Source organism: Tachypleus tridentatus, chromosome 8 (genome assembly GCF_004210375.1).
Source record: "Tachypleus tridentatus isolate NWPU-2018 chromosome 8, ASM421037v1, whole genome shotgun sequence".
NCBI lineage: Eukaryota > Metazoa > Arthropoda > Merostomata > Xiphosura > Limulidae > Tachypleus > Tachypleus tridentatus.
This window is the reverse complement of record NC_134832.1, coordinates 126,356,344-126,380,771: the sequence shown is the minus strand read 5'-3', so window position 1 is coordinate 126,380,771 and position 24,428 is coordinate 126,356,344. Positions and strand designations below refer to the sequence as shown.

The following is a 24,428-nucleotide window of genomic DNA, read 5'->3' as shown; positions in this document are numbered from 1 at the left end:
TGTCAAAATCCAAGACATTATGAACAGATCTGGAAAATGCAGGAGGAGCCCAATCTGTATTGGGAGGAAAATGATGCCTCATCTAATGATCAATCTCCTGATAAATGATAGCTGAAAATCCTCAATTGAGACACCCCATACATGAATCTAGTATTGTCGATCAAAGTAACAGTAATAATACAGAAAATTATAAAACACAAACTACAGAATTCTCCTTAAGCATGAATAACTTGAAAATGAAAAGAAAAATGAATAAACAAAGATAAGTTTCTTGGCAAAACTACTATAGACAAGAATAACTGTTGCAAATAAATCAAGTAAATCACTACTTTACAAAAGAAAATGAGCTGAGCATACAAAAAAAGAGTAAGTGAAAAACGTCTGCACTCAATCACTGCCTGATGAGAAATGATAGTTTGGTACAATAGAATAAAGGGAGTCACGTGCATCAGGAGTGTGTGTCAAACTCCTCCTAATGGCAGGTTGTTGCATAATGACTTAAATGTGAAATGCAGTTAAACCACATTGATTATGGGGTATTTGGGAGTTCAAGGCTTGTGACATGCAAAACAATTTTTGCATAAAGAGAACAGGATTAAACAGGAACAATCATATGTGTTAGAGAATGTAAATTACAGTATCAGAATGTTCCTGTTTATTCATTTGATCTCTATAATTGTGATATATTCAATATATTTTTACTTTCATTATGGCTTCAGCAGGTAGAAAGTGCTAATATTTTAAAAGCATAAAGAGCGCCATACACAATTGGGCTAGAAGCAGATAGGTATTTTTGAATATAAAACTTAATAAAGATTCCTGTGATACCACTGTAATAAATACTTTTACAGCCAATCATAATATCTTCACATGTTCAATTATACTACAGATGATAGTTTATTTACACAAATATTTCCTTTCTTTGTGGCAATTAGGGAAGGATAAATTAAAGATATCTATAACATTTAAATACTTACTATTTAAATTTTCACAGAGAAATATTCACCTTAATAAGAAGATGACAAAAATTCCTTAATAAATTAACTTATGATACATTTACAAACCTGGTGTCAAATTTTGAACCTCCATTTCTGGTTTGGATGAGCGACCAATGGGCTGCCAAAGACCACTTTCCTTGTCCAATTTCTCGACTAAGTAATGATCCAAAGGTTCTCCACCATCATCTTTTGGTGGATTCCATTTCAACTTGCAGCCCTCAGCATGAATATCTGAAATCTCTAGTGGGCCTTCTGGTGTGGAAGGTTTGTCTGTATGTAAATAAAAGATATTTTTGGTCAACAAAAAATCCTTTTTAGTCATCACAAATCAAAATTATCTTAACATTAAGTACATTTAAAATGTAATCTGAAAAAAGTTTATTATTATTATAATATACTTTATAGGTTATCTGACATAAGAAGATCTAAGAACTTACATTAGGTGTACAACACTTTTCATGAGAAAATGTAACTAAATTCATGAAAAGTTCAGCTATTTATGAAAGCCTGTGTTGAAATTAGGATTTGATAATATATTTGAACAGATCCCATCAAGTGCATTTTAAAAACATATAGTTTTACATATTTTTCTTGTTATCTAATAAAAAATATAACAAATTAACAACATTTTTCATGGGAGGGCACTTTTTGTCCACCCTCTGTAAATCTATAAACTAGTAATTTCTTTGTAAGAACTTCAGTTTTGAAGACTAATCAGAAAAATATAAAGCTAAGACTAATTTCATAACTTTTAAGTTGTATTTAGGATCATTATAACTGTAGTTAAATATAAAGATTGGCAAAAATATGTTTTTGGGTGAAAAGTTATTTGAACATAAAAAGTTATCTGAGTGACAAAAATCATTAAAACTTATTTCTTTAGCAATTTTTTAAAATAAATATTTATATTAGAAGAAGTTGAACACTTATAGTTTCAAATTTTTATATTTGCTGTAATAAAATTTTACTGAGAAAGAAATTTATAAGTATGAAAATATCCTGTATCATAATAAAGTTTGATTAATGAAAGACACAAAACCAAAAATAAAAGAGCAAAATACTGTCTTACATACTTACCCAGAACTGTGATTTGCAAGGTGCCTTCATCTTTACCAGAAGTATTTTCAGCAGTCAGGTGATATACACCACTGTCCTTACGTTCGGCATTACTGATATTCAACTTTGCTTTGTATTTCTCAGAATCTATGGTTACATGTCCATCAGATTGTAGAGTTTGGTCATTATGGGACCATATTTTCTTTGGTGGTGGTTCTCCAATGACTTTCACCTCCAATTTAACAGACTGCCCAGCATGTATGGTTAGATCTTTCATCTTTTCAATTTTAGGTGCCACTGGTGATTAAAATTATAAGTAATTAAAAAAGAAAATAAACATGAAACGACACACACATATAAACATATCTCTCAACTTCAGTGAACAACAAATTTTTATTTAACTTGAAAAATATATCTTAGTATGTATAGTGTATAATGCAGAAGTTTCAAATCCCAATCTCTTTTTAAAATATGTGCATTGCGATAAAGTTTGTACTTTCAACCCAAACAGTATCTAAAAGTAGAAATGTGTGCTAAACAAAAAAGTTAAAAACCTCAAGATTCGGGCACAGCTATTCCTAAGAGAAACCATTCAGTAGTACCCAATTAATTCAACAGAATACAATAGCTTAAGAGTAGAACCTTTTGTTCTGCATCCCAATACTCACAATAAGTTACACACAGGACTAGACATATTTTCAACACTATACTGGATGCGTTAAAACAGTAAAGTATCCCATATATTTCTAAACCTAAGTGTAAAGAAATTTAAGTGAAACAAAGAAAGAGTCTATAAACAAAAACTAATAATTTAAATCAGAGTGTGCCTACTATCTTAGTTACTTATTATCTGCAAGTATACTAAAATTCATAAATAAAAGTCCACTAATTAATTTTCTAATGTGCTGTGATCTGACAATGTGAAATGGCATAACATTCCTTCAAAATTATACTTACAAAATCTAGGTCTTGCAATAACAGTTTCAGATGGATCACTGGGGTTGCCTGGACCCGCCTTGTTTACAGCTCGAATTCTAAACTGGTACTCCATGTCCTCTATGAGATCAGGTATTCTACCCTCACACTTATCACCAATAATCTCCACTCCCTTCTGCCACTTTGTGCTGTATTTATCTCTTTTCTCAATGATATAGCTGGTGATGGGTGAACCTCCATCCTTAGTAGGAGGATCCCAAACAAGATCAACATGATGTCGGTCCCAGTTTTTAGCTGAAGGTTTACCAGGTTTTCCTGGTTCATCTAGGAGATTAAGGAAAAACAAAAGGATTATATACATACATTAAAGTGTTCCTATATAATACATTACTTTACAGAAAAATAACTTTCCTTAGTAAACTGAAAATTTCATTTATTATTCAACAGACTGAGTAATTAGCTTGATTATCTATGAATATCAATAATGTTCATTTGTATCATATATCAAAACTGATTATTTAAAATTAGAATTAAATCAATATCACAAAATTATTCATTAATTAATCATAATTACATCTATTAATGTTTGTATGTTTCTTTCTTTCTTATAGCAAATCCATATCAGGATATCTGCTGTGTCCACTGAAGGGAATCAAACCCCTTATTGTAAATCACTGGACATACTGTTGTCCAACAGGGGACTATTGATGTCACAAAAGTAATTAATTAATCCAAGTTAGTGTTTCAGATTATTACTGTTTTCACTAAATCCAGCTATCCAGTAATCAAAGTGTGCTATTATAACTTTTCAGTATCATTTATTTTTGATTAATTCAAATTTGTTTAATCAATTGGTATTAAAACTGAGAAAAAAACCAATTAATCAAAATTTGGTATTGTGATTATTATTATTTTTATTATTGTAACTATCTAAGTACTTGGAATATTATCATTATGTTAATCTATTGTTAAATATAAAACTGATGACTGTGGGTGTTAAAATTCAGTTTTTGTCAGTAAGTGTTTTATTATTGCTGTCACACTTGAAAATAATTAATATGCTGAATGTAACTGATCAATGAACTTACCAGCAAATTTCATTAATGACTAATTTTATTATCACAGCTCCTTTCATATCAGAAATAAATAATTTACATGTTCAATATTAATTTTTTAGTTTTGCTATATATACATCTTATGTATCACAACATATAAGTATTTAACCTAGATATTACTAATTAGTTAATTTTGTCAATGAATATTTGAAATGTTTAGTTTTTGTAAGTGTCAAAAGTAGATGATTATTAAAAGCTGTGTTTGTAACTCATTGATATCAAGAATATAGCAAACATACAATTAAGTAATAAACATTTAAATAGTGTAAGGTGACAAGAAAAAGAAAGACAAAGAACAAATAATAATGTTATGAGGAGCTCAGCCAAGGAAAATGTTTGCTTGAAGTCAACTGCCACAAAGTGATTAACATAGGCCTACCATTTAATATGTTAGGGTAAGACTAACAGTAAAAAAGAAGATACGAAGAATAATTTATTCCATCAAAGCATGGTTCTAAATCAGTCAGAGTGCACTTTGACAAGAGGACCAGAAGATGTAGTGAAGAAAAAAGACTAAACAATTAACGGAATAGCACTATGCAACTATACTACACATGGAATCCTATGTGATACAAATAGAGTAAATAGTTCAGCTTGTCAACTGAAATTCTAAAGCAACTGAATTGGCCTGTGTGAGTTGTTGATAAGAAGATAACTATATATAGTGTTTATGATATGTCTGTAATCTCTATAGTGTAAAGAGTTTGTTGAACATACACGTGACTTGTTCCAAATATATACATATATTGTTATTTTGAAAACAAATGCAGTATGTGCTGTTCATTTATGATTCAATTACCACCAACAAGTCACAGATACCTACTGTAGAAGAATCCTACACCAGACAATAACACAGTATATACTCATACAACAAGAAGTAGAAGTAAAAGCCTTTAATTAACAACTGATGAACATAACCTAACATTTAATATTATAGAACCAATAAACATTTGTCACAATATGTGAAAGACACATTATTGAAAAATGGCACATATAGAATTACTACCAGTAATGCATAGATAATGTTTAAACTTACAACAGAAGGTATATACCATGTCTCTCCCTCTCTTTTCATTTAGTTATGACAACAGAACTAATGATGTCAAGAACATCTGTTAAGAATTTCAACTACTACAACACATTAGAAATATATATCCATAAAAAATATAAACTATAGATATGAAAAGATACTATATCATATATAGAGTGTTTTTGATTCAGAAAACCCAAGAGCATTCTCTGTATATACATCGTTTTCTTGACAGTTCAAATCTTCAAATTACCAAATGGATCTTTAGCAAGCATTGGTTTTTCTGTTTCCAGAGGCTCTGACTCTCCTTCTGGGTTCACTGCCTTTACTCGGAACTTGTACTCTTTTCCAGGTAACAGTCCACTAATTTCTGCTTCAGGCTCTTTTGAAGTTGCGATTGGAACCCATCGACCTGTCTCAGTGTCCATCTTTTCTACAACATATTGTTCAACTGGTTCACCACCATCATCTTCTGGTTTGTCCCATTTCAGCTTGCAGCCCTCTGCATGAACATCTGATACCTCAAGGGGTCCTTTAGGTTTGCTTGGTTTGCCTAAAATTTAAATATAAAATATTTATTTTGTAGGCACAACATTTTTTACTAACACTGCATGTTCTGAAATCATTACTCTCATTACCAAATTAATAACATTTAATAGCTAATTATAATAAAAAAATACTTAATTACACGTAGAAGGAAGAATGAATAAAATAAAATGTGACATCTAAAATGACATTTTGTAGACTTCAGTCAGTTCAATACTGTACAATACAAGGTGTATAAAAATCCACATACAGCACAACATTCCTGCTAACAGAAATCTACAACAAGAAATATTACTTACTAAGCACAATAATTTCAACTGCAGCTTCATCACTGCCAGAGTCATTTTTAGCACTAATGGTGTATGTACCACTATCTTTCCTCCTAGACTTCTTCAGTGAAAACACAGTGTGATAATCTTCAACTGTGATCTTTAATTTATCTGTTGATTTCACAGCTTCACCTTTTAAAAGCCATTTGATTGTTGGTGGAGGTTCACCTTGAACTTTAACATCGAGGTGAACCTTTTCACCAGACCGTACTTTCACAGTCTTGAGATTAGTGCGATCAATACAGGGGGCCACTGTATTAGAAAAATTAAAAAAAAATTCAATATCAATTGGATTTCACTTATTTACAAAATCATGATTGAATGACAAAATTACATAGTTAAATACATCTATTTATGTAATCTTATGATTTTGTTTTGTGTATTTTTTTTCATGAAATCACATTGTTCATTTCAGGTTAGTAATCATGAATTTTATCACTTCTGTATGTATGTTGCTTATTTAGTGTAAAACAGTAATAAACTCATTACAACAATAATCTGTGATGACAAGAAAACTCACTTGCAGAGAAAACTATATACATAAAATTGGCTTTCTCTACCTATACCAGCCGCTTTCACATATATAATTTTCTATTACAACGATATATTCTTCAAACAAATTCATATTTCACAAAATATTTGAAATTTATGATAAATAAAGAATGCATCAAAAATAATAACTCAGGCTCTACCTACTTCATTAATTAATATAATACATAACGAAACATCAACCAAATGAAAATAGCCTTTATTTGTGATTGAATATTAAAATATAATGTAAGACTCTTTGATTGAGATTGTTTTATTAGGTTATATTTCTTCAATTTATACTTTTCAAAATTGATAATCCAATTAAGTATACAAAACAGTTGTTCTGGATGAAATAAAAAAATTCCTTAATTTGTTTAATACTTACTGTTGAGAAAAATATTCATTAATAAAATACAAATCATGTAGGTAAAGGCAAAACAGTGAAATTTTGCTTATGTTACTAATTATACAAAAGATTAATAATAATTAAAGAAAAACTAGTGAATCAGTCAAAATAAAACTTCCTAAACTTAAGAAATATTAAACCATTCATCTGTGAGAAAAAAAATGTTTTTTACTGACACATTTTTATCTCATTTGTGATATAAATAAGAAAAATAAAATAGTAAGATTAAAAATGTGGTACTTAAAACTCACAATTTCTGGGCTTGGCTACAACACTTTTAGAGGTTTCACTGGGTTCACCTGGCCCTGCCCTGTTCACAGCTACAACCCGAAACTCATACTCTTCACCCTCTTCAAGGTCTGGTACTGTTCCTGTGGTCATGTCCCCATGCACCTGTTTAGCTTTCTGCCATTTGTGAGCTCCTTTCTTCCTCTTTTCTAGAATATAGCCAGTAACAGGTGAACCACCATCTTTATCAGGAGGTGTCCATCTGAGATCCACATGATCCTTATCCCAGTCGACTGGTTCTGGACGACCAGGTTTTCCTGGCGCATCTGGCATAAAGAAAATGCAACAGCAGCATATTTTTTTTTAATTTGACAAAACATCACAATATCTGTTTTTTTCTCACATCTTGCAATATGATATGTTAATTTACTTAACAAATATATGATCAAATAAGTCCAACTTCAGGTTACAAAACTGTAAACAATCCAATATATTATGTTTTATTAAATCATACAATACTTAATCATCTTTATTCATTTTATTTCTTTTCAGACTAGATTTGTTTTAAAACAGAATGTTATAGCCAAACTGAAAATCTAAAGACTGCTTTGCTTGGAACTTCAATATTTAAAAATGTGCATTAAAAATGTTCTTTATTAGACTTCCATAAACTGCAGTAACAAAATGTTTAAGTGGTTTAAGCAAAAGTTGTCATGCACATTCTTGAACCCATGTATATTTATACAATATAAAATAAAACACATACCAAATGGATCTTTGGCTAAGGTAGAATGATCTGTTTCTAGATCCTCTGAGTCACCTTCCTTGTTCACAGCACGAACACGGAACTTGTACTTTTTACCTGGGACTAAGTTATTAATCTGGAAGTTTGGTTCCGTCGATTTTCCAGCAGGAAGCCACAAACCAGTATCCTCATCCATCTTTTCCACTTCATAATGTTCAATAGGAGCACCACCATCATCTTCTGGTGCCTTCCACTTCAATGAACAGCCCTCCTTATGGACATCTTTAACTTCCAAAGGTCCTTTTGGCTTGCCTGGCTTACCTGAGGATGAATATTTTAGATATTAAATTAACAGAAAAATTGGCATGCTACTGACAAAAAGTATCCAATTTAGAAGTTTGAAATATTAGAATTGAAATATAAAAATGAAATACATTACATTGAACTTTGCACTTAATTATGTTATAATTCTTCTTTCTTTAATACCTGTGAGCAAAAATTTTATGTTCCACTCTCTTTAATAAATTAAGGAGCATCACTGTACTAAAAAGATGCATGATATGAGATGTAAGGTTAAATTAAAGGTTTTATATGGATCTTCATTAAATGTTTTTCATAATGAAGATCCTGCAATATATTTATGAAAAGAAGAATTCAAAATTCTGGACGTGAATTCATTTTAACATCACAATGATATTGTATCTTGCAACATGCTTTTCCTCTTAATTGGAATAACATTACTTGAAGTAGAACTCAAAAAGTGTATTATTTAATCATTGCTAAATTGAAGCATACCTAAAACTGTCACTTCAACCTGAGCTTTGTCACTTCCACTGCTGTTGGTTGCAGTAATGGTGTAAATACCACTTTCTTTACGAGTGGCTCTCATGATATAAAACTTTGAATTGTAGTCTACATTATCAATCCTGTATGCTTCGCTTATCTCAAGAACTTTCTCCTTAAAGATCCATTCTACCTTTGGAGGAGGCTCACCAATGATGTTCACATCAAAGCTTACTGGATGTCCACTCTTCACTGTTATGTTCTTCAGATTTGTTTGGTCAATTTTGGGTTTTACTTAAAAGAAAAACAAAGCTAGTAAACATATCCTGAACCTTTGAAACAAAATTCAACAAAATGTTTTTCCTCTTTGAGTTATTAAGAATATGCAATGTACTTGGGTGATCTTATGTACTCAGAGAACAAGACATTTAGTTATTGCTAACAACAATTGTATATTCATAGAAAGTTTTATATATAATTCACCTATACTGTTATACCATAACGTACTATAAGTAACAATGTAAGCATGTATATTTTAAAGCATCAGAATTTTTAATTTTCAATTAAAGTACTAAATATAGTACAGAAAAAAATTGCTTTGAAAATTTATAATTTAGATTTCTTAATCACATCAGTTTTGTAACTTAACTGTTTCACAGAATTTAGATTTCTTAACATGTTGTGCAATAAATTTATCATCTTAGTTCTTATGTATAAATATTTCCCTATCTATGAATAAACTGAACTGTTACATAATTTATGAACAGGATATTCAGTCATGTATCATCAGTTTAAGGTTTCTTTCAAAGTAATTGTTTGGTGTGCAAATAATTAATGACAAAATATTTTATTTTAGAAATACAAAGATTTTTAAAACTTACAAAATTTAGGCTTAGCAGTATGAGGGCCAATGGCTTCACTTGGTTCACCTGGTCCAGCTTTATTGACTGCTCGTACCCTGAACTCATATTTCTCACCTTCATGTAAGCCCTGAACTTTCCCCTGTGTTGTATTGCCACGAATTTCAGCTGCAGGAAGCCACTCAGGGCTGTACTTATCCTTCTTTTCTATGATGTAGCCAGTAATTGGGGCTCCTCCATCATTAAATGGTGGATCCCATTCAAGCTGTACAAAGTCCTTGTCATAATCAGCAATCTTAGGAACTCCTGGGCTCCCTGGTTCCACTGTAATTCAAAAAGAACCAATAAGAAAAATTATTGAAATAGAGCAATACAGGCAAATTAACATACACTGTAAAAGAAAAATTCAATTATCTTGTATTATCAAGCACTAACCTATTAATAACTACCTATATATATATATTTATTTATTTATTTATCCACAGATGCAACTACAAAAAAACTAGTTCATGTTATTAAATGCTTTTCTTGAGTGAGAAAACATTAAACAAGATTACTCACTACTGTCCAATATCATAAATATCAAATCATCAAAACAAACATACACAAACACTAGCTGATCACTTTATTGAGGACTATTACCTAAAAATGGGTTATGGACCACTTTATGCTCAAATAACGGCCATGATATGACATAGCATAGAATACTCCATGTCCTGAAGGAATATTTTCCATTCAGTCATTAATACTGTATGCAATTCATGGAGTGAAGAAATCTATTATTCTTCCTTTTTTGAATGATTCATTTTAGTATCTTTGCCTTTTTCCATGCCTGTTAGATGGACAGTAAATTTCAGATGAGCAAAGTGATGTAGAGACCAGATGATACATCATCTGGTCAATATAATTTATTTTGTAGTTCAGATCATGTAAAGTATAACAGGATTACATAGGTCATAATAAAGTGAACAGCCAATGTATGCATGTCTATATACATATAATATATAGATACAATAAACTCAAAAAATGTCTACAAAAAGTTCATATTTCCAACAGTCATCCTATTTATTCAGTTTTGCTTGTTTACTTCTAAACTTCTGAAGTATGTTTGAGAAACTAAACTATCTTTAACTTTCACTTGTGAAAACATTTTTTAAAAAAGCACAAAATTAATTAAGGAAAAACTAAGAAAAAATCTTATGTCTCTTTAAGAAAAAAAGCATATTTTCAAACAAGATTTCTAAAAATTTCTACACTTGAAATACAATTCTTAAAATAACCATTCATAAAATTAGTTTCAAATATTTTTGCAACATATAATTTTGGCTTGTTTATTGAATTAAAACAAAATATTCACAAAAATTTTATTACAAACAAGAAACTGTAATAATTGTAGAAAGTCTCTCATGTAAATTACGAAACACAAGTGCTCTCCTGCAAATAATTATTTTAACAAAAAGTAAAGGTGTATTCTCTAACTATTAACAGTTTTATCCTACAAAATTTATCAGAAGCAGAGAATAACTTGCAGAATTTTTAATATTGCAAAAAAACATAATCATTCTTAACACTTGTCTAAGGACAATAATTTTTAACATACCAATTACCAACTTTTTGTAACCTTAAAATTTTACTTTTCTTTATTTCTTTAGTTTTAAAAAGATAATTTTTCATCAACTAAATATAATATTGACCTTTAGAAATGAAACAATCCTACTTAAAACTTTCCTGTTAAATTTTATGTGTAGTTTGTAATTATTTGGAAATGTTTTAAAATATTTGTTTTAGTCTTTTTTTCTCTTTAGTATGAATATGATTTGTACATTTTAAATAATATAATAAATTTATAATTACAATAAAAGAGAGAAAGAGGAAGTAGGCAGAGGAAGACCTGGATGATGGTTGACAAAGGAGAGAAAACCAGAGTTGTGTGTTGCATATCACAGTCAGGATACAAAGATGGAAATAAAGAAGAGAACAGGCATTTAGAATATTGTGAGATTAGTCACGGTTGAAAGCATTTACCATCAAAGCTGAAAATTGATTAACCAGAGACCAGGATCTTGGCATTAAAAAGAGTGGTAAAAATATCAATTAGGAATGTGATCAAATGCAATAAATCCCAAAAATAAACTTGAAGGTTGAGAAGCCACTTCATGGGTAAAATCAAATTTGGTCAAGAAACGTGATTCACCACGAAATTTAGAGCTCTTGCCACGTGACAAGCTTTGAAATGTACAGAATTGGAGAGAACTCAAAATAGCAGGTTCACTATATGGAAGTAGAGCCCTGGATGGGCATTCTACTACCCTTTAGATACCCTGCCCCCCTGATGGTTGATATCAGAAATGACCATGGAATTGTGAGAATGGATCACCACTAACTGGTCCATGAGAAGAGGTAGTGAATGAGAATATGTTTGGGGAACTGTGAGAAACTTAGGGATATTGTTACAAAGTCAACACTCTTCTGGAACTCACCTGCCTGAAATAATTTTGTTGGTTAGAGATGCCTACTATATTACTGATATGACTGAGCCACCAAGACAGGTCATTGAGAAGAGGAGTAGAGAGATTCACAGTGGTTGGTTGGTTGATTTAATGTGTTATGAAACAAAACAGCTAGGCTATTTGTACCAAACACCGATAAAAAGTTAAAATTAAAGTAAATTTAGTAAAATTCATAAAAGGAAATTAAGGTAAAACAAGACAAAGTTTAAAAAAACATAAACAGCATTAAAACCAATGTTTACATCCAGTCTACAACATTAAGAGAAAAACTACAGTAATGCAAGTTGTAAAGAACTTTTTGTAGCATAATTGTAATTATCACAACATGCCAAGAAGACTAACATGTAAGTACAAAACCACTGTCAGTAACCTGAAGTTGGCCTTTCCAGTCCTGGTTCCAAGTTCTTTGATGTTATGGTCATTTTCAAAAAGTAAAGTAATAAACATTTTAAAAGACATGTAGCAAAATTTTAATAATAAAAAAACTTAAAAATGGCATTAAGAAGATTAATGGCCTTTCAAAAACTAAAAATATTACCAAGGTAGACAGTGTCACCATCACCAATAACACTATCTAACGTTATGGACAAACCTTGGGACAGAACATGTTTAAAATGGCGCCATTGTTGAGAGTCTTAAAGATGGCAAGAAAGTAAAATGTGGCTTATTGTGATCTGAATGTTACCCAGACTACTCACTGGTGCATCAGTTCCAGATAAAAGAATAGGATGAGTTAAAAAACTGAGACCAATGAGTAGTCTAGTTAGAATAACTTCCTCTTTCCAATCCTTACAGAAGCAAGACAGCCAAAGTTATATACCACTTGCTGATCATCTTGGAAATTATAAAGAGACTAAAGAAATGTTCTGTAGTGAGTTTGTTTGGTTTCTTTTGAATTTTGCACGAAGCTGCACGAGGGCTATCTTCACTAGCCATCCCTAATTTAGCAGCGTAAGACTAGAGAGAAGGCAGCTAGTCATCTCCACCTACCGTCAACTCTTGGGCTACTCTTTTACCAATAAATAGTGGGATTGACCATCATATTATAATGCCCCCACAGCTGAAAGGGTGAGCACATTTGGTGTGACGGGGATTCGAACCCGCGACCCATGGATTACAAGTCGAATGCCTTAACCACCTGGCCATGCTGGGTCATCCTGCAGTGGGAATAAGTACTCTCTCAGTGGTGTTTTTGGCAAATACATCTAAGACTACATCCTCAATATGTTGAAAAATAAACTGGGCCAGTTGGAGGAGGAAAGAAAACAGGAGTAGGGAATGGATAAAGTGGACAAAAAAGCTATGAGAAAAAACCTTAAAAACTTACCTGTCACCTGCAAATAGAGACTAAAGTTGGAAAAATAAAATGGATGAGCACTCATTGAATAGAATAAACAGGATAGTCACTGGTATGGCAAAAAATAACCATGATGGGAGAAAATGTTAGGATAGTAAAAAGAGAATCAGGAAGCTGAAAATGATAAGGGAGATAAGGCCTAGGAACTGGAACAGAAGGACAAGGTTGAAAGAGATGAGATACCAAGGGCTGCCCCAGGTCTCTATGGGGTAAGGAATACTCTGAAGTCTGCCAGAGGAAGAAAAAGATAAAAAACAACGAAAACACAGAGATAAGAGTAAAGCAGGTGAACAATAGTTAGAAGAGCTAGACCCAACAAGTCTCTATATCAGAAAGGCCAAGTAACAAAGGATAGAGCAGAAATAGTAGTATAAGCCAAAGTGGCTAACAATGAGAAAACTAATCTCTTAAGAAAATGAGCATGAAGAAGTGCCTCAGAAGTAAGATGAAGAGATGAGAGGCAGCAAAAGAGAGCGGTGAAAAACAAGTGAAAGTGAAACTGAAGTTAGAGTCCCACCCACTCAAGTAGATAAAAAGAGACTTTAAAGATTGGATTTCAAAAAAAGAAATGTAGAATAGCTGTAAGCCAGGATAAAGAATTTAAACATTAAAAGAGGACAAGACACATGAGTGTAGGTATGCAGTTATTTAAGAAATGAATCAGCATGAACTTTAATATCAGGTGAGGTGTAATAGCTGTAAGCCAGGATAAAGATTTTAAACATTAAAAGAGGACAAGACATATGAGTGTAGGTATGCAGTTATTTAAGAAATAAATCAGCATGAACTTTAATATCAGGTGAGGTGAAGGTGGGAAGAGAAAATATTCATAAGAATGGATTGTGTGAGGTTCAGAATGAGAGGAATGAAAAGCCACTGGAGAACGAGAAAGTGAGGAACATACCAGTGAAATCATATAAAATAAAAAAAGTGAATGAAAGATTGGGTTTCATCCACAGAGAGAATAGTACCAAGAGTAAACCCTGGTGAAGGGAAACAGCTAATCAAAATCACAGTCATCCTAGCAATATTTGAACTAAGAAGAAATAACTGAAGTAAAATAGATGGGAGGAAGAGGCCCAGTGTGCATGACATAACCTATCATTTCTTGAAGCTGTCACTTCCATCACAAACAACAAGCCTCCAGAAGCAACTATAACCACAGGTCCAATGTCAGTAACTTTGTCACTATTACAAAATGAAATAAATGTTACCATCACTTGAGAATTCATAATGGTAAAACAGAAGTAAAAAAATTATATATTTTCTTTTCTACTTTAGTAATGAGAAGAAAAAATCAATTAACCTGAACAAGGATAGAATTCTGTTCACAACAGGAAATTTCATGTAATTGAATAAGATGAAAAACAGGAAACAAAATAAAAAAATGGCATTATTTTACACAGAAGTGCTTCTCGGAAGTTATTGTACAAGAAGGTTGTGTTACCCTCCTATTTATGGAGAGTGATCATTGTATGATGAGGTCATTACATGCTAATACAATTAACACTAAGCATGTGATTTTTAAGTGGGAATTAGCTCAAGACTAATGATATACAAATCTCAAGTTAATTTGTGTGAAGAGTTACTATCTTGGAAATGACTGTTTTTGCTACAAGTTACAGCTCTTGCACAATTAATATTGTTAGTTACATGGAGGGGTGTTAATGAAATGAATGATGGCAGTTTTAATTTTTTTTCCAAAATATAACAGTATTTTTAAAAAGAGAAGGCAACTACAATAATTAAAAAACTTAATCAACAATTAGTAAAAAAGTGTAGGGAAAAGGAATGTAGGAATATTTATCTGTAAAGTTATCTAACTTTTATGATACAAGTGTTATTTTGAAGAGAGCTAATGTACAATGTTGTTTACTGGACAAATCCTAAAAATCTGTTCCACTAAACATCATGTTTATATAATCCCTTTCGTAAGCCTAGTTAGTATTAGCAGTTACTTTATGAACTGTGCATTTTAAAGGCTTAATAGTTTTAAAGTTCCTTACTCTAATATTTACCTATTGAGATCTCTATACAAAAAAGTATTTTTATCAAATTTATTAATCGATTGAAACCTTTTCTAAATAAATTTTTAATGTAAAATGGATGTTACACATTTGCTCAGTGACAAATTCTACATGGAGCTCAAAAGTACACTTTAGAAATCTTTCACACCTATAGGTTGCTGTAACTAATCGAAATCTATTTAGTTTCTTTGTTACCATTAATCCTTTATATACAGATATGTCTGTAGGGAAAATAATTAAATTACATTTTAAAAAAAAGTGGCACTCATATTTGCAGCATTCAAAATTCTGTTTTGATGACTCTGTCATACATGCTTATCCATTACTGATACTGGAATTTGTATCTTTAATAGATGATGACAACTTATGTTTGTGTGTTTCAATATTTCATACATGATTTCTAAGATGGTACTATATATTTAACTTTGATTAATATTTGGCATTAGTATTTTTTAAAGAGCTGTATGACCAAACATATCTTTATTTTAATATTTTCTACAAATTTAATAAATTTATTTCAGTAAAACTCTTGTAATTTAAACCATGATTATTATTATTTCTACAAAAATTAATATATCTCATTTAATTTAATATAAACAGATGACTGTGAGAAATCCTGAAAAGAATCCTTAAAAAGATTTTCTTTGTCTTTCTTATCACACTTTAGTTTTCTACTAAACATGTAAGTTTCAAGTTTTATTGGTATGTTTTATCAAAACTATGCATTATGTTATACATAAAGCACACATATTATATACAAAGAAGTGCTTCTCACCATAAGGATTTTTAGCAACAGTTGCTCTATCTGTTTCCAGTGGTTCTGATTCTCCTTCATCATTAACAGCTTTCACACGGAACTTGTACTTTTTTCCTGGTTCTAATCCAGGCACATTAATTTGATTTTGATCTTTCTCTGCTCGTCCTACTGGAACCCAGCGACCAGTTGCAGTGTCCATTTTCTCCACTTGATATCCTTGGAGAGGCATCCCTCCATCATCAAGTGGTTCAGTCCACTTCAGTTTGCATCCATGTGCATGAACATCTAAGACATCTAATGGGCCTTCTGGTGGAGATGGTTTATCTATAAATGATAAAAAGTATGTGTTAGACATAATCTAAGTTCTATTTGATTTTCACATATAAATATTATAGTGATATATTATACAATTATTTTTCCCTGAAAAATGTTAACTTAAAAATAACTAAATAATTGTCTAAATGAAATGCAATCTAATGGATAAAAAACGATTTTGTTTCTACTTTCCAAAAATTAAGTATCTTTGGTTTAAAACATTGTAATTTGATCAACATAACATTTTATCCAACACTGAAATGGCCACTTACCAAGTACAATCACATCAATGTCTTCTTCGTCTTTTCCAGAACTGTTGACAGCTGTAATTTTGTATTTTCCAGATTCTTTTCGGGTTAAATTATTTAGCTGCAAGTGTGTATGATAGTCTTCATTGTTGATTTTCACTTTGTCACTTGACTCCAATTCCTTGTCTTTAAATGTCCAGGTCAAGGTTGGAGGAGGCTCTCCAATAACTTCTACATCCAATTTAGCATTTAGACCAGCCTTAACCCTGATGGGTTCAAAGATGTCTCGAATGATCTTTGGTGCCACTAAAATTAAACAGAAAAATTAAATACAGTAAAATAATAAACATAATATAAACCCCATAATAAAGATATTTTAATTCAACACCAATTATAAAACTTTCAATCACATTAAAACTAAATGAATGAAACTGGAAAGAGAAGAAAAACATGTATTAAATTATATATATATATACATTTTTAGAGAAAATTAATACCGATAGAGTTAAGTAAATTAAATTAAAACAAAATCAAATGGAAATTCTGCCTATATGTATGTATAAAATTGACCTTCATTTATTTGTGTATCTAGCACAAATTTGTACAGTTGCAGATACACAAATTTCAGCTATTCCTTTCACAATATGATAACAGAATAAACAAATTCATAATAATTTGACTAAGAACATTTTATGCTGTGCACTTTTACAAGTTTTATTATAAAAATGGTTCTTTTAAAATCAGGCTTCTGCAATAAAAACAAATAAATGATAAAAAAATTATTTTTTGAAGTCAATTACAAACAATATTTAAAACTAATTTTCTCCCTTAATGTAATTACATTTATATCAAAGTTGCACATACTGTATATGAGATTTGGCTAATTTTAGCAAAAATAATTTATCATGTATCAATAACAGTTATTAAAAATTAACTTAATTACAAGTTAAAAGTAAAACTACAAGATCTTTATTATTAAGCAATTAACTTTATTTTGATACTTACAAAACCTTGCTTTGGCAATATGATTTCCTGTGGGTTCACTAGGTTCACCTGGTCCAGCCTTATTGACAGCTCGAACCCGAACTGGTATTGTTGACCTTTAATCAGACCTGGAACAGTTGCTTCAGGCTTTGGAGTATCTGTTTCTATACATGGTTCCCAATCTGCACCAAATCGTTCTTTCTTCTCAATTACATAGCCTGTAATAGGGGCACCTCCATCATTCTTAGGTGCCTCCCATTTCAAGTCCACACGTTTCTCATCCCAGTCAACAATCTCAGGTGTTGTAGGAGCACCAGGTTCATCTATAAGATAATGATTGAAACTGCAACATAAAGGAAAGTACTCCAAAAGAGAAGATTGTTTATTCATTATTACTCTCATCTGCAAAGGTATTCAATTACCAACTCCAACTGTTCATTAACATACCATAATACCAGGTTAAATTCCATAACATCAAGTCCTTACATGCCTGTTATTTTTAATAAATTTTTTTATGTTTTTTGTGAGCTAGGTAAGTAATTATTTTCAATGATTACAACTTCTATTCTACATTTTAAAATTACACAAAATGTTACTTTGGGCTGAATAGTGTTGTATACCATACAACATAAAACCCACTCTTACATAATCTTAAAGTTACATCAGAGAATTGTATGTTAGAAAACGTGGCACTTTGCATGCTACAAATAACAACAGTCCCTTGTAGCTTCTGTAATTTTAATGTTATAAACACACAAGTTACTAAATATGAATAATCAGCATTTGTGTATTATTTAAAATAATTAAAATTAAAGTTCTTTTTTTAACACAGTTTTAAAAACTTCTATTGCTTTTAAAGTGAAATCCACTGATGGCTTCAATAAAGTTTTTAAAATTGTGTCAAGAAATAAATACGCTGATTTTTAATAATGGATTAAATACTAACTTATTAAAATCATTATTTAACATACTGAATATTTTTTAAATGAAAACTCAGCATTTAAATAGTTTATGAAGTCCACATGAACTAGAAAAAAAATTTAAGAGGATATAAGGATAAGCTATAAGAATTATGTTTTTGGTGATGAATTCTGAATAAAAGAACATAAAAATTACTTATTTGTTTGATATTTTAAAGTTTGAAAGAAGGTTGTATAATGCACAAATACCATTATACATACCATAAGGATTTTTTGCTGTAGTAGCACTGTCAGTCACAAGTGGATCTGATTCACCCTCAGGGTTTACTGCTTTTACACGGAATTCATAATCCTTGCCAGGTGTCAGACCCTTTACATCCATTTCTGGTTTGTCTGAGTCAGTACGGCCAACTGGAAGCCAGTTGCCTGTTTCTTTGTCCATCTTCTCAACAACATAATATTGGATGGGTTTTCCTCCATCATCTTCAGGTTTGTTCCATTTCAATTTACAGCCCTTCGAATGGACATTTTCTACCTTTAAGGGACCTTTAGGTTTTGAAGGTGCTCCTATATGCAATAATCAAAAGTCAAATTTCTATCATACCCAAAACTTGACAAACCAGGTGATATGATTCATTTAAAAACATATTTAAAACTAAATGAACAATGTATTCTATACTTTAATAAATTAGCATTAAAAACATGATGTCTAAAAACCAAAGATTTTAAAAAATTCATGTTTTTGATGTACATTTATTGAAGTATCAAAATGTCACTTCATATTAACAGAAGGAACCCAATATATATACAAAGCAAAAGTTCCATAAAACAAACTTTAAAAGCACATTTAATACAGTAATTTAAAAAAAAAAAACTTTATTCAAAATAGCTTCAATATTTCTATACTGAAACTAAACATATAATTCAATTAAAATTGACATACCAAATATCATGGTACATGCAATATGATATACATACACACACACACACACACAATATTTTGACTAAATATTATAACAAGTGAATAACAAAATACCTAATACTATAATTTCCACTTCTGCCTCATCCTTTCCATATTCGTTTTCTGCTATGATAGTGTACAGACCAGTGTGTTTTCTGAGTGCATCAGTGATGTTTAATTTTGTATTATAATCAACATTGATTATCTCCACATGATCTTTGCTTTCCACAACCTGAAATATGTCAGTTTTAAATACAGGTATATTTATTTGTTCCTAAGATTATATCAACAAATAAACCAATAAAAGATTATTACAATAAGTCTTTACTATTAAACACAAATGTAATTTTTGAATTACTATTCTACAGATGTAGAAATCAGCAATATTTCAAGTAAACTATGTTCATATTATAAAAAATGAATTACTTCTTGGATTTTCCAAATTAATTTTAAAATTTTTTCACATCTCATTTTGGGAGAGTTTAATTACAATTATATAAAGTTAAAATATTTATACTTAAGCTATATTTATCCTAACACAATCATGGTTTATTGTGAGACTTACTTGCACTTTACTATTTTTGAGCATCTAAAAAAATTATGTTGCCATTCTCCTCTGAAGCCAACTTTGTTTTTAATATAAACTTAATTGTTTGTTTGTTTTTTTGAAATTCATACAAAGCTACTCGAGGGCTGTCTGTGCTAGCCGTCCCTAATTTAACAGTGTAAGACTAAAAGGAAGGCAGCTATTCATCACCACCCACCGCCAACTCTTGGGCTACTCTTTTACCAATGAATAGTGGGATTGACTGTCACATTATAATGCCCCAACAGCTGAAAGGGCGAGCATGTTTGGCATAAAGGGGATGCGAACCCACGACTCTCAGATTACAAGTTGCACACCTTAACACGCTTGGCCATGCCGGGCCTAACTTAATTGCTATTTAAACTTCAAAAAGTCTTTGGTTCCTTAATGTTTCTTTGCAAAACTGTATTGCCAACCATGATAACTATTCTTTTGCAATATCCATGTCTATTTGTGACAAATATTCTCCTATGATATATATCATAGTAATATATTTGTTTTGGTTCGAAAGAAATTGTTTAATTGTATTTAAAGGTTAGTTAATAGTGCAATGTTTTAAAGACTAAAAACCTATTAATTAAATAAAAAAGTTATATTTCTTACAAAATTGCTTGTTTTGGGGATTCTTCATTGTAGAAAGATAGCAGTTAACACTGGGTACTATAAAAGTATGTAACTGTACTTTAGAAACATTAGCTGAATGTGCTGTTATCAGCTGACTCGATATTTTATTATTTTGTGATTGGGTATTTGAGCTAAGATATGGAATTACTATCTATCATTATAAGCATGCTCTGATCATCAATGTGTTCAAGCTTAGCTTCTATTATGTAATGATTTTGGCAAGTTTTAACAAATTATGTCACATAATTTAGGTACTAAGTAAATTAAAAAGTTAATATTAGGTTGAAGCTATCAGAAGAAAATGGACTTATATGATTTGTATCATAACAAATTTTTATAATATGTACAAAATAAGAAGTCATGGAACCTTAACTATTGAGTTAGTCTTCCATTTCAAGTAACTTTTCATGGAGATTTCTACCTTTGTCACATTTAAGAGACATAACACTCTTTCACATAAATATAAATTATTAATTATGGTTACCTTCTTTTTCAGCATCCAAGTAACTTTTGGTGGAGGTTCTCCTTTAATATCAACGTCCAGTTTAATACTTCTACCCTTCTTCACTGTTACAGTATCAAGATTTGTGCGATCTATACGAGGTTTCACTGAAAAAAGAATGGATATGATTGAGATAATACTTCATACTATTTACACAAACTTCAAGTTTCAAAAACAAAATAGCTCAGATAATGTTGTATATAATTTATACTTATTCAAATTCTAAAAACGACATAGCTGAGCATATGAAATTTATTATTTACATAAATTTCAATTTCTTAAAGTAAGAAAACTAAAATAATGCTATATATTATTATATACTTTAAGTAAATGTGGTGACCAAGATAATAATGCTCTATTGTATTCATACACATTCAATTTCTAAATATTTTTAATTTGTATGAACTGATAAGTTACATTTCTTGTCATTAAACTATAAGAATCATTGATGCAAGGTTTTGTTTCTTCTAATGCAGATAATTCTGTATAAAATTCTTATCACACATTTTGCATGCATTAATGCTAAATGTTTTAGTTTTTTTATGGTGATTTATTCAACTTGTTTCTCATATTAAAGTTTCAATCTGCCTCATTTCTTTTATTTTTTAAAACTGAGTTACATTTTCTGGTTAGGACAACTTACATCTTCGATGTTTCACTAAGTGATTCTTTGTTGGTTCACTAGGTTCTCCAGGGCCTGCTTTGTTGATGGCTATGACCCTAAACTGATACTCCTGCCGTTCTTTAAGGTCAACCACCTTGGCTTCTAGTTTATCTCCTGGAACCTCAAGAGCTTTTTCCCAGTTCAAGTTGAACTTTTCTTTCTTTTCAACAACATATCGTGTAATGGGAGCACCACCATCGTTATCAGGAGCATCCCACTTAAGGTCAACACTTTTGTTATCCCAGTCAACCAATTCTGGTGTTCCTGGTTTCCCTGGCTCATCTGGGAAAAGTAAAAGAATATGGAACTCTTAGAAGGATGTATATGGTGAGAAAAAAAGACACAACAACCATGTTTAAAATATACGTATCTTCTAGTAAGTATTAATACTTTTATTAAGTATGGTATAATTTTCAAGCAGAAAATATCTTACTAGTACAACAATAGTATGATTATTATCAACGTTTTAATGGTGTCATTTTGTGGATTTATTTATGACTGAAATCAGTTCACAGTTTACTTTTAACACAAAGCTTATTCTGGCAAAATAGACTCAGAAACATTTATTAACCTATTTACCGTTTTACTCATTGACTGGAATTCTATTGTCAACTTTGTTTTTTTAATATTATTTGAACTTACAATTTTTATTACTGACATAAAAAACTAGCTATTCTCAAGATATTACATTTATGGTTTACTATTATAGCTATATTAAAAACATCACCACCAACATATTTGTCTAAATTCATACACAATTTTAAGCACAGTGCTTGTTAACATGCTGTGTATGTCCTTTCATAACTTGCAGAAGTACATAATTTTTGAAATTAGTTTATGAAATAAGATATAAAACAATAAGATTTGACTATTTTTAGTAGTCATAGATTACACCTAAACCATTGAAAGTAAACTTCTTTTTATTAATATATATCACCTCTATTCCTGAGAAGATATGTTTTGTTGCTAAGTTACTGTATCTATTCTCTAACAGCAAATTCTCAAGTACTTTTTAGTATCAATATGGCTATACCACTAAGCATTATTATTTTTCATTGTCTTTTAGTTTACACATTACCATAGGGATTCTTTGCAATGATTGGCTCAAGTGTCTCCAAGGGTTCTGAATCTCCTTCATCATTGATAGCTGCAACACGAAATTTGTATTCCTTTCCAGGTGTCAAGTCTGTAATTTCAAATTCTGGCTTATCACTTTTGCCACAACGTGTCCAGCGGCCAGACTCTTTGTCAAACTTTTCAATTTCATACTGTTTGACTGGAGTTCCACCATCATCTTTAGGTTTTTTCCATTTAAGCTTGCAGCCTTCCTTGTGGACATCTGAAACCTCTAATGGTCCCTCTGGGGCAGTGGGCTTTCCTGTGGGAAAAATATATATATATTGCAAAATATAGATCTGAAACACAGTATATACTGGTGACAAAAAACAAACTTTTATTAATTTCATGGTAACTTTAATATATGAAAAAAGCCCTGCATATTACATTACCTATATTGTAATGATAAAAGCACTGTTATTCAAATCCACATTTAAAGAGATATGACATTAGTTATTTACTAAACATAATGAAATCCAATAAACAAAGCCTTTCAGACAGATGCAATATTTGAATCATTTTAAATATGGAATGAGAAGAATGAAGGACAGACTGATAACTCACCAAGAACTGTGATATCAACAGAAGCAGAATCCTTGCCAGAGGAGTTGGTAGCAGTGATTGTGTACCGTCCAGAATGTTTTCTACATGCTTTAAATAAGGTGAAATCAGAGTGATAGTCTTTGTTTTCAATTTTAATATAGTCATCATTGGAAAGTTTGGTTGCAGCCTGACCAAATGTCCAGACAACATCTGGGGATGGTTCACCCTTGATGTCCACTTCATACTTGTGTGATCTTCCCACTTTAATTGTCACATTTTTCAATGTGCTTCGGTCAATCATTGGTTTCACTGGAAATAAAGCAAGCGATATGTTTGTAAAATTCTTTAATTTAATTATTATCAAATGTTTATTTTCGTAGTTTATATTTCCAGATAAAAGAATGAATAAGTTAATTTGGTATGGAATATAAGCAAATTTGTCATTGATGATGAAATGCATCCTCAACACCTTGAATAGTTATTATACAATCTAGAAATTTGTTTTATTCTAAAATAAAATAAATGCTAACTACAACAAAATGTACACATTGTATGCAGATCATTAAAACTAAAGAACTTATTAAATTTGAAATTTTACTAAGTTCACACCACAATTCACATATCAAAAACTCCACATACTGTTGTAATTAAGTGAAAAAGGTTTTGTTCAGAAATACTATTTCCATTCATAAGCCTTTATTCCAAAATTAACTTGTTCATAAATATATAATTATGGGCTGTACTTTATAGG

General features: G+C 30.8%; 1 pseudogene across 1 annotated transcript in view; it reads right to left on the bottom strand.

Annotated features, from left to right (window-relative positions):
• The window catches only part of LOC143223440 (twitchin-like), a 255,270-nt pseudogene that overhangs the window by 97,861 nt on the left and 132,981 nt on the right, over positions 1 to 24,428 (bottom strand). Inside the window, exons 45-62 of the transcript XR_013012917.1 lie at positions 23,699 to 23,986; positions 23,097 to 23,396; positions 21,998 to 22,300; positions 21,337 to 21,461; positions 19,718 to 19,874; positions 18,943 to 19,248; positions 17,783 to 18,084; positions 16,802 to 17,083; positions 16,233 to 16,538; positions 9,585 to 9,887; positions 8,716 to 8,997; positions 7,942 to 8,241; positions 7,199 to 7,501; positions 5,981 to 6,262; positions 5,389 to 5,688; positions 3,012 to 3,314; positions 2,076 to 2,351; positions 1,065 to 1,268 (exon numbers count right to left, since the gene is read on the bottom strand). The product of XR_013012917.1 is annotated as a twitchin-like (transcript). The remainder of the gene's footprint in view (positions 1 to 1,064; positions 1,269 to 2,075; positions 2,352 to 3,011; positions 3,315 to 5,388; positions 5,689 to 5,980; positions 6,263 to 7,198; positions 7,502 to 7,941; positions 8,242 to 8,715; positions 8,998 to 9,584; positions 9,888 to 16,232; positions 16,539 to 16,801; positions 17,084 to 17,782; positions 18,085 to 18,942; positions 19,249 to 19,717; positions 19,875 to 21,336; positions 21,462 to 21,997; positions 22,301 to 23,096; positions 23,397 to 23,698; positions 23,987 to 24,428) is intronic.